This window comes from Rhinoderma darwinii, unplaced genomic scaffold, assembly GCF_050947455.1.
Source record: "Rhinoderma darwinii isolate aRhiDar2 unplaced genomic scaffold, aRhiDar2.hap1 Scaffold_4377, whole genome shotgun sequence".
NCBI classification, from domain to species: Eukaryota; Metazoa; Chordata; class Amphibia; order Anura; family Rhinodermatidae; genus Rhinoderma; species Rhinoderma darwinii.
The window spans coordinates 35,470-50,501 of NW_027463858.1; the positions used below are offsets into that span (position 1 = coordinate 35,470).

Consider the following 15,032-nt stretch of genomic DNA (forward strand, 5'->3'; position numbering starts at 1 on the left):
TACCCTGATGTACTACGCAGTTTACATATACCCTGATGTACTCCTCACATATTACATATACCCTGATGTACTCCTCACATCTTACATATACCCTGATGTACTCCTCACATATTACATATACCCTGATGTACTCCTCACAGATTACATATACCCTGATGTACTCCTCACATATTACATATTCCCTGATGTACTCCTCACATATTACATATACCCTGATGTACTCCTCACAGATTACATATACCCTGATGTACTCCTCACAGATTACATATACCCTGATGTACTCCTCACAGATTACATATATCCTGATGTACTCCTCACATATTACATATACCGTGATGTACTCCTCACATATTACATATACCCTGATGTACTCCTCACAGATTACATATACCCTGATGTACTCCTCACATATTACATATACCCTGATGTACTCCGCACAGATAACATATATCCTGATGTACTCCGCACAGATTACATATACCCGGATGTACTCCTCACAGATTACATATACCCTGATGTACTCCTCACATATTACATATACACTGATGTATTCCTCACATATTACATATACCCTGATGTACTCCTCACATATTACATATACCCTGATGTACTACGCAGTTTACATATACCCTGATGTACTCCTCACAGATTACATATACCCTGATGTACTCCTCACATCTTACATATACCCTGATGTACTCCTCCCATATTACATATACCCTGATATACTCCTCACATATTACATACACCCTGATGTACTCCTCACATATTACATATATCCTGATGTACTCCTCACAGATTACATATACCCTGATGTACTCCTCACATATTACATATACCCTGATGTACTCCTCACAGATTACATATACCCTGATGTACTCCTCACAGCTTACATATACCCTGATGCACTCCTCACATATTACATATACCCTGATGTATTCCTCACAGATTACATATACCCTGATGTACTCCTCACATATTACATATACCCTGATATATTCCTCACAGATTACATATACCCTGATGTACTCCTCACATATTACATATACCCTGATGTATTCCTCACATTTTACATATATCCTGATGTACCCCGCACAGATTACATATACCCTGATGTACTCCTCACATATTACATATACTCTGATGTACTCCTCACAGATTACATATATCCTAATGTACTCCTCACAGCTTACATATACCCTGATGTACTCCTCACATATTACATATACCCTGATGTATTCCTCACAGATTACATATACCCTGATGTACTCCTCACATATTACATATACCCTGATGTATTCCTCACAGATTACATATACCCTGATGTACTCCTCACATATTACATATACCCTGATGTATTCCTCACAGATTACATATACCCTGATGTACTCCTCACATATTACATATACCCTGATGTATTCCTCACATATTACATATATCCTGATGTACCCCGCACAGATTACATATACCCTGATGTACTCCTCACAGATTACATATACCCTAATGTACTCCTCACAGCTTACATATACCCTGATGTACTCCTCACATATTACATATACCCTGATGTATTCCTCACAGATTACATATACCCTGATGTACTCCTCACATATTACATATACCCTGATGTATTCCTCACATATTACATATATCCTGATGTACCCGGCACAGATTACATATACCCTGATGTACTCCTCACAGATTACATATACCCTGATGTACTCCTCACAGATTACATATACCCTGATGTACTCCTCACAGATTACATATACCCTAATGTACTCCTCACAGCTTACATATACCCTGATGTACTCCTCACATATTACATATACCCTGATGTATTCCTCACAGATTACATATACCCTGATGTACTCCTCACATATTACATATACCCTTATGTATTCCTCACAGATTACATATACCCTCATGTACTCCTCACAGATTACATATACCCTGATGTACTCCGCACAGATTACATATACCCTGATGTACTCTTCACAGATTACATATACCCTGATATACTCCTCACAGATTACATATACCCTGATGTACTCCTCACAGATTACATATACCCTGATGTACTCCTCACATATTACATATACCCTGATGTACTCCTCACATCTTACATATACCCTGATGTACTCCTCACATTTTACATGTACCCTGATGTACTCCTCACAGATTACATATACCCTGATGTACTCCTCACAGATTACATATATCCTGATGTACTCCTCACAGATTACATATACCCTGATGTACTCCTCAGATTACATATACCCTGATGTACTCCTCACAGATTACATATACCCTGATGTACTCCTCAGATTACATATACCCTGATGTACTCCTCAGATTACATATACCCTGATGTACTCCTCACTGATTACATATACCCTGATGTACTCCTCACAGATTACATATACCCGGATGTACTCCTCACATATTACATATACCCTGATGTACTCCTCACATATTACATATACCCTGATGTACTCCTCACATCTTACATATACCCTGATGTACTCCTCACATCTTACATATACCCTGATGTACTCCTCACATATTACATATACCCTAATGTACTCCTCACATATTACATATACCCTGATGTACTCCTCACATATTACATATACCCTAATGTACTCCTCACATATTACATATACCCTGATGTACTACGCAGTTTACATATACCCTGATGTACTCCTCACAGATTACATATACCCTGATGTACTCCTCACATCTTACATATATCCTGATGTACTCCTCACATATTACATATACCCTGATGTACTCCTCACAGATTACATATACCCTGATGTACTCCTCACATATTACATATACCCTGATGTACTCCTCACAGATTACATATACCGTGATGTACCCCTCACATATTACATATTCCCTGATGTACTCCTCACATATTACATATAGCCTGATGTACTCCTCACAGATTACATATACCCTGATGTACTCCTCACAGATTACATATACCCTGATGTACTCCTCACAGATTACATATATCCTGATGTACTCCTCACATATTACATATACCCTGATGTACTCCTCACATATTACATATACCCTGATGTACTCCTCACATATTACATATACCCTGATGTACTCCGCACAGATAACATATATCCTGATGTACTCCGCACAGATTACATATACCCGGATGTACTCCTCACAGATTACATATACCCTGATGTACTCCTCACATATTACATATACCCTGATGTACTACGCAGTTTACATATACCCTGATGTACTCCTCACAGATTACATATACCCTGATGTACTCCTCACATCTTACATATACCCTGATGTACTCCTCACAGATTACATATACCCTGATGTACTCCTCACATCTTACATATATCCTGATGTACTCCTCACATATTACATATACCCTGATGTACTCCTCACAGATTACATTTACCCTGATGTACTCCTCACATATTACATATTCCCTGATGTACTCCTCACATATTACATATACCCTGATGTACTCCTCACAGATTACATATACCCTGATGTACTCATCACAGATTACATATACCCTGATGTACTCCTCAGAGATTACATATATCCTGATGTACTCCTCACAGTTTACATATACCCTGATGTACTCCTCACATATTCCATATACCCTGATGTACTCCTCACAGATTACATATACCCTGATGTACTCCTCACAGATTACATATACCCTGATGTACTCCTCACATATTACATATACCCTGATGTACTCCTCACATATTACATATACCCTGATGTACTCCTCACATGTTACATATACCCTGAAGTACTCCTCACATATTACATATACCCTGATGTACTCCTCACAGATTACATATACCCTGATGTACTCCTCACAGATTACATATACCCTAATGTACTCCTCACATATTACATATACCCTGATGTACTCCTCACATATTACATATGCCCTGATGTACTCCTCACATATTACATATACCCTGATGTACTCCTCACATATTACATATACCCTGATGTACTCCTCACATCTTACATATACCCTGATGTACTACTCACAGATTACATATACCCTGATATACTCCTCACAGATTACATATACCCTGATGTACTCCTCACAGATTACATATATCCTGATGTACTTCTCACATATTACATATACCCTGATGTACTCCTCACATCTTACATATACCCTGATGTACTCCTCACATATTACATATACCCTGATGTACTCCTCACATATTACATATACCCTGATGTACTCCTCACATCTTACATATACCCTGATGTACTCCTCACATATTACATATACCCTGATGTACTCCTCACATATTACATATACCCTGATGTACTCCTCACAGATTACATATATCCTGATGTACTCCTCACATATTACATATACCCTGATGTACTCCTCACAGATTACATATATCCTGATGTACTCCTCACATATTACATATACCCTGATGTACTCCTCACATATTACATATACACTGATGTACTCCTCACAGATTACATATACCCTGATGTACTCCTCACAGATTACATATATCCTGATGTACTCCTCACAGATTACATATACCCTGATGTACTCCTCACAGATTACATATACCCTGATGTACTCCTCACAGATTACATATACCCTGATGTACTCCTCACAGATTACATATATCCTGATGTACTCCTCACAGATTACATATATCCTGATGTACTCCTCACAGATTACATATACCCTGATGTACTCCTCACATATTACATATATCCTAATGTACTCCTCACAGATTACATATACCCTGATGTACTCCTCACAGATTACATATACCCTGATGTACTCCTCACAGATTACATATACCCTCATGTACTCCTCACATATTACATATACCCTGATGTACTCCTCACAGATTAGATATACCCTGATGTACTCCTAACATATTACATATACCCTGATGTACTCCTCACATATTACATATACCCTGATGTACTCCTCACAGATTACATATATCCTGATGTACTCCTCACATATTACATATATCCTGATGTACTCCTCACAGATTACATATACCCTGATGTAGTCCTCACAGATTACATATATCCTGATGTACTCCTCACAGATTACATATACCCTGATGTACTCCTCACAGATTACATATACCCTGATGTACTCCTCACATATTACATATGCCCTGATGTACTCCTCACATATTACATATACCCTGATGTACTCCTCACATATTACATATACCCTGATGTACTCCTCACATCTTACATATACCCTGATGTACTACTCACAGATTACATATACCCTGATGTACTCCTCACAGATTACATATACCCTGATGTACTCCTCACATATTACATATACCCTGATGTACTCCTCACATATTACATATACCCTGATGTACTCCTCACAGATTACATATACCCTGATGTACTCCTCACAGATTACATATACCCTGATGTACTCCTCACAGATTACATATATCCTGATGTACTCCTCACATATTACATATACCCTGATGTACTCCTCACATATTACATATACCCTGATGTACTCCTCACAGATTACATATACCCTGATGTACTCCTCACATATTACATATACCCTGATGTACTCCTCACAGATTACATATACCCTGATGTACTCCTCACATATTACATATACCCTGATGTACACCTCACAGATTACATATACCCTGATGTACTCCTCACATATTACATATACCCTGATGTACTCCGCACAGATTACATATACCCTGATGTACTCTTCACAGATTACATATACCCTGATATACTCCTCACAGATTACATATACCCTGATGTACTCCTCACAGATTACATATACCCTGATGTACTCCTCACATATTACATATACCCTGATGTACTCCTCACATCTTACATATACCCTGATGTACTCCTCACATTTTACATGTACCCTGATGTACTCCTCACAGATTACATATACCCTGATGTACTCCTCACAGATTACATATATCCTGATGTACTCCTCACAGATTACATATACCCTGATGTACTCCTCAGATTACATATACCCTGATGTACTCCTCACAGATTACATATACCCTGATGTACTCCTCAGATTACATATACCCTGATGTACTCCTCACTGATTACATATACCCTGATGTACTCCTCACAGATTACATATACCCGGATGTACTCCTCACATATTACATATACCCTGATGTACTCCTCACATATTACATATACCCTGATGTACTCCTCACATCTTACATATACCCTGATGTACTCCTCACATCTTACATATACCCTGATGTACTCCTCACATATTACATATACCCTAATGTACTCCTCACATATTACATATACCCTGATGTACTCCTCACATATTACATATACCCTAATGTACTCCTCACATATTACATATACCCTGATGTACTACGCAGTTTACATATACCCTGATGTACTCCTCACAGATTACATATACCCTGATGTACTCCTCACATCTTACATATATCCTGATGTACTCCTCACATATTACATATACCCTGATGTACTCCTCACAGATTACATATACCCTGATGTACTCCTCACATATTACATATACCCTGATGTACTCCTCACAGATTACATATACCCTGATGTACTCCTCACATATTACATATTCCCTGATGTACTCCTCACATATTACATATAGCCTGATGTACTCCTCACAGATTACATATACCCTGATGTACTCCTCACAGATTACATATACCCTGATGTACTCCTCACAGATTACATATATCCTGATGTACTCCTCACATATTACATATACCCTGATGTACTCCTCACATATTACATATACCCTGATGTACTCCTCACATATTACATATACCCTGATGTACTCCGCACAGATAACATATATCCTGATGTACTCCGCACAGATTACATATACCCGGATGTACTCCTCACAGATTACATATACCCTGATGTACTCCTCACATATTACATATACCCTGATGTACTACGCAGTTTACATATACCCTGATGTACTCCTCACAGATTACATATACCCTGATGTACTCCTCACATCTTACATATACCCTGATGTACTCCTCACAGATTACATATACCCTGATGTACTCCTCACATCTTACATATATCCTGATGTACTCCTCACATATTACATATACCCTGATGTACTCCTCACAGATTACATTTACCCTGATGTACTCCTCACATATTACATATTCCCTGATGTACTCCTCACATATTACATATACCCTGATGTACTCCTCACAGATTACATATACCCTGATGTACTCATCACAGATTACATATACCCTGATGTACTCCTCAGAGATTACATATATCCTGATGTACTCCTCACAGTTTACATATACCCTGATGTACTCCTCACATATTCCATATACCCTGATGTACTCCTCACAGATTACATATACCCTGATGTACTCCTCACAGATTACATATACCCTGATGTACTCCTCACATATTACATATACCCTGATGTACTCCTCACATATTACATATACCCTGATGTACTCCTCACATGTTACATATACCCTGAAGTACTCCTCACATATTACATATACCCTGATGTACTCCTCACAGATTACATATACCCTGATGTACTCCTCACAGATTACATATACCCTAATGTACTCCTCACATATTACATATACCCTGATGTACTCCTCACATATTACATATGCCCTGATGTACTCCTCACATATTACATATACCCTGATGTACTCCTCACATATTACATATACCCTGATGTACTCCTCACATCTTACATATACCCTGATGTACTACTCACAGATTACATATACCCTGATATACTCCTCACAGATTACATATACCCTGATGTACTCCTCACAGATTACATATATCCTGATGTACTCCTCACATATTACATATACCCTGATGTACTCCTCACATCTTACATATACCCTGATGTACTCCTCACATATTACATATACCCTGATGTACTCCTCACATATTACATATACCCTGATGTACTCCTCACATCTTACATATACCCTGATGTACTCCTCACATATTACATATACCCTGATGTACTCCTCACATATTACATATACCCTGATGTACTCCTCACAGATTACATATATCCTGATGTACTCCTCACATATTACATATACCCTGATGTACTCCTCACAGATTACATATATCCTGATGTACTCCTCACATATTACATATACCCTGATGTACTCCTCACATATTACATATACACTGATGTACTCCTCACAGATTACATATACCCTGATGTACTCCTCACAGATTACATATATCCTGATGTACTCCTCACAGATTACATATACCCTGATGTACTCCTCACAGATTACATATACCCTGATGTACTCCTCACAGATTACATATACCCTGATGTACTCCTCACAGATTACATATATCCTGATGTACTCCTCACAGATTACATATATCCTGATGTACTCCTCACAGATTACATATACCCTGATGTACTCCTCACATATTACATATATCCTAATGTACTCCTCACAGATTACATATACCCTGATGTACTCCTCACAGATTACATATACCCTGATGTACTCCTCACAGATTACATATACCCTCATGTACTCCTCACATATTACATATACCCTGATGTACTCCTCACAGATTAGATATACCCTGATGTACTCCTCACATATTACATATACCCTGATGTACTCCTCACATATTACATATACCCTGATGTACTCCTCACAGATTACATATATCCTGATGTACTCCTCACATATTACATATATCCTGATGTACTCCTCACAGATTACATATACCCTGATGTAGTCCTCACAGATTACATATATCCTGATGTACTCCTCACAGATTACATATACCCTGATGTACTCCTCACAGATTACATATACCCTGATGTACTCCTCACATATTACATATGCCCTGATGTACTCCTCACATATTACATATACCCTGATGTACTCCTCACATATTACATATACCCTGATGTACTCCTCACATCTTACATATACCCTGATGTACTACTCACAGATTACATATACCCTGATGTACTCCTCACAGATTACATATACCCTGATGTACTCCTCACATATTACATATACCCTGATGTACTCCTCACATATTACATATACCCTGATGTACTCCTCACAGATTACATATACCCTGATGTACTCCTCACAGATTACATATACCCTGATGTACTCCTCACAGATTACATATATCCTGATGTACTCCTCACATATTACATATACCCTGATGTACTCCTCACATATTACATATACCCTGATGTACTCCTCACAGATTACATATACCCTGATGTACTCCTCACATATTACATATACCCTGATGTACTCCTCACAGATTACATATACCCTGATGTACTCCTCACATATTACATATACCCTGATGTACACCTCACAGATTACATATACCCTGATGTACTCCTCACATATTACATATACCCTGATGTACTCCTCACATATTACATATACCCTGATGTACTCCTTGTTATAGTTTCTTTCTTTTTGAATATAAAGAAATTTTTAGCTAAAACTACTTTTTATTTCCACTGCTCAATTCTAATACAATCGATGTAACACCTGTGGGGTCAAAATGCTCACTGCAGCCCTAAATGCTCACCCTGAGGGGTGTAGAATCCAAAATGGGGTCATTTGGGGAGGGTCTCTATACCTCCCAACAGTCCCCGATTCCAGGTGGTGTCCCGATCGGCCGCTGGCATGTCCCGGTGTCAACTACATCTACGTTCTCAGGACACAGATCAGGGCCACCGTACACACATGGTCGAACCGGGCAAATGCCGGGGCCCCCTGCTCTTATAGGAGGGTCCACTCAGCTGACGGGTGCTTTATACTGCCCAGCTCAATTTCACTTTGCACAAACTGGGGGTCTTTCATATTTGTTCTCCCGTTTCTGCCGCCGCGTGAGTTGCTCCGCAAAGAGTCCAGTAAGTCACATGGCACACTAGGGCCACATATGTCATATCACTAAACACTGCAGAATCGGGGTAATAAATATTGAGCTGTGATTCTCTGTTATCATCTGCTGTGTTAGTGAGATAAAGGAATAAAATGATATCTGCAGAATAAGAGAAACATTCGGACATTTCACACCCACTTTTTATGGGGGGGGGGGGGGTAATATATTGTCCCTTGTTGGCATTACTTTATCTGTCCTTCTGTTTTATGTCGTTAGAAAATGTATAAATTTACCAGCAATTGTTTATATTTTCAAGAAAAATTCCAAAAACCCTCCAGACAGATACAGAGTGATATATTCTGCAGAGTATTACACCACTGACCTCTCTACAGATCTGCAGAACATTGCTCTGTCCTCTCCACCTCCTGACAGATACATAGTGATATATTCTGCAGATTATTACACCACTGACCTCTCTACAGACCTGCAGAACATTGCTCTGTCCTCTACTGACAGATACAGAGTGATATATTCTGCAGATTATTACACCACTGACCTCTCTACAGATCTGCAGAACATTGCTCTGTCCTCTACTGACAGATACATAGTGATATATTCTGCAGATTATTACACCACTGACCTCTCTACAGATCTGCAGAACATTGCTGTCCTCTTCACCTCCTGACAGATACAGAGTGATATATTCTGCAGATTATTACACCACTGACCTCTCTACAGATCTGCAGAACATTGCTCTGTCCTCTACTGACAGATACAGAGTGATATATTCTGCAGAGTATTACACCACTGACCTCTCTACAGATCTGAAGAACATTGCTCTGTCCTCTCCACCTCCTGACAGATACAGAGTGATATATTCTGCAGATTATTACACCACTGACCTCTCTACAGATCTGCAGAACATTGCTCTGTCCTCTCCTGACAGATAGAGTGATATATTCTGCAGATTATTACACCACTGACCTCTCTACAGATCTGCAGAACATTGCTCTGTCCTCTCCACCTCCTGACAGATACAGAGTGATATATTCTGCAGATTATTACACCACTGACCTCTCTACAGATCTGCAGAACATTGCTCTGTCCTCTACTGACAGATACATAGTGATATATTCTGCAGATTATTACACCACTGACCTGTCTACAGATCTGCAGAACATTGCTCTGTCCTCTACTGACAGATACATAGTGATATATTCTGCAGATTATTACACCACTGACCTGTCTACAGATCTGCAGAACATTGCTCTGTCCTCTACTGACAGATACAGAGTGATATATTCTGCAGATTATTACACCACTGACCTGTCTACAGATCTGCAGAACATTGCTCTGTCCTCTACTGACAGATACATAGTGATATATTCTGCAGATTATTACACCACTGACCTCTCTACAGATCTGCAGAACATTGCTCTGTCCTCTACTGACAGATACATAGTGATATATTCTGCAGATTATTACACCACTGACCTCTCTACAGATCTGCAGAACATTGCTCCTGTATCACATGACAGATATATGGTGATATATTCTGCAGATTATTACACCACTGACCTCTCTAGATATCTGCAGAACATTGCTCCTCTTCCTTCTGACAGATACAGAGTGATATATTCTGCAGATTATTACACCACTGACCTGTCTAGAGATCTGCAGAACATTGCTCTGTCCTCTCCACCTCCTGACAGATACATAGTGATATATTCTGCAGAGTATTACACCACTGACCTCTCTACAGATCTGCAGAACATTGCTCTGTCCTCTACTGACAGATACATAGTGATATATTCTGCAGAGTATTACACCACTGACCTCTCTACAGATCTGCAGAACATTGCTCTGTCCTCTCCACCTCCTGACAGATACATAGTGATATATTCTGCAGAGTATTACACCTATAACCTTCGGACCCCCATAGAACACAGGTTCTCTGGATAAATTCCCCAATCTAGAAATGAATACACTAAAAATGGTAAAAATAAAATATGTTTATTATAGAATCTGGTAGAATTTCTGTGCGGTTTTCTGTGGCTCCGGCCCTTTAACATGCGATGATCGGTGAGATGAAGAGGGGGAGGGTCCTTCTTCACCCGTGGATATGGCCGCTAGTCCACCCTTACACAGCTCGATCCTGGATCAGAAGAAACCGGAAACGTTTTTCATATTTTTCAAAGTCGGATCCTAGAAAAGGAAAAAATACAAATAAGCAAAAAAATTCACAGAACCTTCACCACAAGGAGAAGATGAAGACGAGCGGAAGACGTCAGACTTACCGGATCTCACGTCTGCTCATCACTGGAGGAGTCTTCATGGGAATTTCTGATGGTTTAGGTGGTAAAGACCACGATGTTGGGGTGACAACTGCAAAAAACAAATCAGAAATTCAGTGTCCAGGCGGCTGTAGAAGAGTCGTGAGGTGAGAAGATCATCAGTGGACGGCACTTACCTCACCTAAAGATGGTAAATGGGCCCCGAGCGGCAGATGGAAATAAGATGGCCGCTATCTCTCCCGGGGGTTGGGGGCCCTGATGGTAAATGGGCCCCAAGTGGCAGATGTTACTAAAATGGCCACTTTCTCTTTCGGGGGTTGGAGGCCCTGATGTTAACCGTAGCCCCCGAAAGGTCGTCCATCTCCACATCAGGAGCTGGAAATTGGCGTCCGCCAACCTCCATCTTCCCATCCTCCATCTCCACGTCCTCTGGAAACTGGCGTCCGCCAGCCTCCATCTTCTCATCCTCCTCCTCCATCTCCACGTCCTCTGGAAACTGGCGTCCGCCAGCCTCCATCTTCTCATCCTCCTCCTCCATCTCCACGTCCTCCGGAAATTGGCGTCCGCCAACCTCCATCTTCTCTACAACACTCATCATTGGAAACATCACCATCCTCCTCTTCTTCATATGAGACACGTCCATGATGAGAGCCAGCAAGAGAAACTGACACCGCGGTCAATGTGTGACCCCAATTTATAAACTTGATGATGTCACAACCTGAGGGCCATTATGTGCAAACGGAACACATGCAGATCACAGGCCCCGCCCTTCACATGACATCACGCTCAGATTCTCTAGAGGACGTCACGCTCAGAGAAATAGAATCTGCCCACATTCTAGATGACATCACAAGAAGCGTATCCCAGTGAACCGTTACAACAGAGCGGCCATTTATAACGTAATATGGTAGAAGAATACAGACAGTCGGGGGTTTTAAATAAAACATTTTTACACCGTTCACTGTGTGAGTCAAATAATGCTATGTTGTAATAGTTCCGGACTTTTACCGATGCAGCGATACCAATTTTGTTATTATTTTTTTATTTTTACATTGTGCTTGGGGAAAAATGGGAAATGTTTTTTTTTTTTACACACATTTTATTAGTTCCCCTAGGGGACTTGAACCAGTGATCATTAGATCGCTGGTACAATACACTGCAATACATGGATGAGTTACGGAAACAGCGTAACTCGCTGAGCTACGCTGTTTCCGGAACTCCCATAGTAGTGAATGTCAGTTATAGAAGCAGCGTAGCATGCTACTCTGTAGCCGTAACTACTATTCCGTTCTATGGGAGTTGCGGAAACTGCGTAGCTCAGAGAGTTACGCTGTTTGCATACCTCGAACATGTAACCAGGAAGTGAAGTGGCCGGAAGACCGCGGAGCCGGGTAAGATGGAATGGGGCTTAGGGGGCCCCGTTCTAGAGATATTACACCTGTGGATATGTCATAAATGTCCTTCGTAGGAAAACCAATATAAATGCCGCGGTCGCTATTGACCGCAGTATTTAACTAGTTAAACAGCGCCATCTCTGTTCCTAGCCGGTAGTGCAGCGTGTCAGAAGCTGACACCTGCAGTGTATGGAGCAGGCTCAGCGCGTGAGCCCGCTCCATACATCATCCCCTCCCCGCCTGATGATGTGCTGGCACATCACGGGTCGGGAAGGGGTTAAGTAAGGAGCGGTCAGGGGGCCCGACTAGAACACGCAGGGACTTTTTAGCAAGATTTATACAGACAGTCGGGTCCCACTACACCCTCTGGGAAAGTTTCTATCACCTCAAAGAATTCCCAAACCAATGTGGTCAATTCCACAGACTTTGTAAAATATAGAATCGCAGCCATAAAACATACAACACGGCATTTACATGCGTGTTCATGGACTCTCACCCGAAATTGTGTTCATGCCAAGACCGCATGGCTTTTGGGGCGAGTGGTGTAATATGTGACCCCAGAGAAGAATCGCTCAATGTTTTTATAGCTAATGCAATGCCACGTGGGAAACACCCCCCACCATGGGTCATGGGTGCCAAGTGGGCGAGATGTCACAGGGTCACAGCTATGTCATGAGACGTGACATCATCAAATTTACCAGAATGGGGTCAATTAACAAAATAAACCAAAACTTGTAAAAACACAGAGGTCATATCTGCCCATGTGATCTGTCAGCGCCGTCCTCCTGTAATACGATGCTTTATATGGGGAGGGCGGGGGTCCGGATGAGATCTTATTCTGGATGTCATTGATGTTCTACCCTTTTCATTAAACCTTTGTAGAAATCAGTTCACCAACCTGCAGAACTACAACTCCCAGCATGTCCTGAGAGACACATTGGGGGTTTTAGTTTTGCAACAGCTGGTGTCCAATCTGAAAAAAGCCGGAAGGCCACGGAGATCAGTGGAAATGATGTACTACAAGCCACGTGGTCCGTGGTGGGACAAATATTACAAGGAGACTCCATGATTTTCCTGTTCCGCACATGAATTACCTCCACACAAATGTAGTAATGGCCCCCACATCACAGATTTACAGCAGATGTTCTCTACATGACCGCCAGTCCAGCCTGTGCCCCCAGTAATGCCAATATATATCTGTCTCTTCTTACCTTGTGATGTGCGCGGCCGGTAGTCCTCCATCATGACCTCCTCGTACAGATCCTTGTGTCCTTCTAGATACTCCCACTCCTCCATGGAGAGATAGACAGTGACATCCTGACACCTTATAGGAACCTGACACACACAATGATACAGTCATTACCCAGACACCTCCAGTGCCGTTACTGTAGAATTTCCCAGCATTCCC

General features: G+C 40.8%; 1 long non-coding RNA gene across 1 annotated transcript; it reads right to left on the minus strand.

The window, feature by feature from the left end:
* Nucleotides 1–11,953: 11,953 nt before the first annotated feature.
* LOC142714048 (uncharacterized) lies at nt 11,954–14,954 on the minus strand. The gene is made up of 3 exons (XR_012870267.1): nt 14,836–14,954; nt 12,234–12,321; nt 11,954–12,141 (listed from the first exon to the last, which is right to left on the minus strand). It is a non-coding gene; the product is annotated as an uncharacterized LOC142714048 (long non-coding RNA).
* Nucleotides 14,955–15,032: the final 78 nt, after the last annotated feature.